Source organism: Rhincodon typus, unplaced genomic scaffold, assembly GCF_021869965.1.
Source record: "Rhincodon typus isolate 14 unplaced genomic scaffold, sRhiTyp1.1 hic_rhity00011018, whole genome shotgun sequence".
NCBI lineage: Eukaryota > Metazoa > Chordata > Chondrichthyes > Orectolobiformes > Rhincodontidae > Rhincodon > Rhincodon typus.
Window position 1 is genome coordinate 450 of NW_025976656.1, and position 808 is coordinate 1,257.

Sequence of the window (808 nt, forward strand, 5' to 3'; positions counted from 1 at the left end):
TGACGGTAGTGACGCCAAACGTGGGAGACATTTGGCAAGTGCAGGGTAACACAGAAGACGACGCAGAGCTGCAGCAACGAGAAGGGAAAAGCGGAGTGCGATTTAAAACGGAGAGAAACCGTGTTGCAGATGGATCTGGGTGACCCAGGACACGGAACGCAAAACGTCCGTACGCAGCCAGTGACTAGGGTGGCAAATGGAATAGGCTTTCATTCCAAGGAGTGGGATGGAGTCTTAAGGCAGGGAAAGCTTTGCTGTCATCCTCTCCAGCACTATGGAAAGTACATCCAGAATACTGAATACAGAGAGGGAAGGGTCTGTCATCAAGTCTCCTCCCCATTTCCCAAAGACCGAGAGGGCAGCACCCATGAGCAGTAAGAAACAAACAGTCAGCTAGTTTTATTAATCTTACACCAGAGAAGGTAATAAAAATGGCAATTTACAACCGCGGTCTGTACACTTCAAAGGCATCCTGCTCGGACAACTCCCCTCCTTTTCCTGAAGGAAGACTAACACACTCTGGATCCAGAGACAAGTTGCTGAGTCCCTGAGGACGGATCGGGTGCGTGCTTATAAGGAAGGAGAGCGACCTCATGCCGTGCTCAGGGGAAAAATAAGGTGCCGCCTTCTCAAAAAACAAAAAAACAAACAATGGGCACTCGCTCCCAAACAGAACACCACTCTTCTCTCTGAAAAAACACAAAAACACTTTGGAGGAGTCTGTGCGAGACAACAATGCTGATGAGATTTACACCCTCCTCCATGCTAGTGACATGTTACCCTACCCCACCACCCCGCACCCCCCCCC

At 49.9% G+C, this 808-nt stretch overlaps 1 protein-coding gene across 1 annotated transcript in view; it reads right to left on the reverse strand.

Moving 5' to 3' along the window:
* Positions 1 to 375: 375 nt before the first annotated feature.
* LOC125482483 (CXXC-type zinc finger protein 1-like) overlaps positions 376 to 808 on the reverse strand; it is a 5,760-nt gene continuing 5,327 nt past the window's right edge. Inside the window, exon 8 of the mRNA XM_048594565.1 lies at positions 376 to 689. The gene's annotated coding sequence lies outside the window, so the exon portion shown is untranslated. The remainder of the gene's footprint in view (positions 690 to 808) is intronic.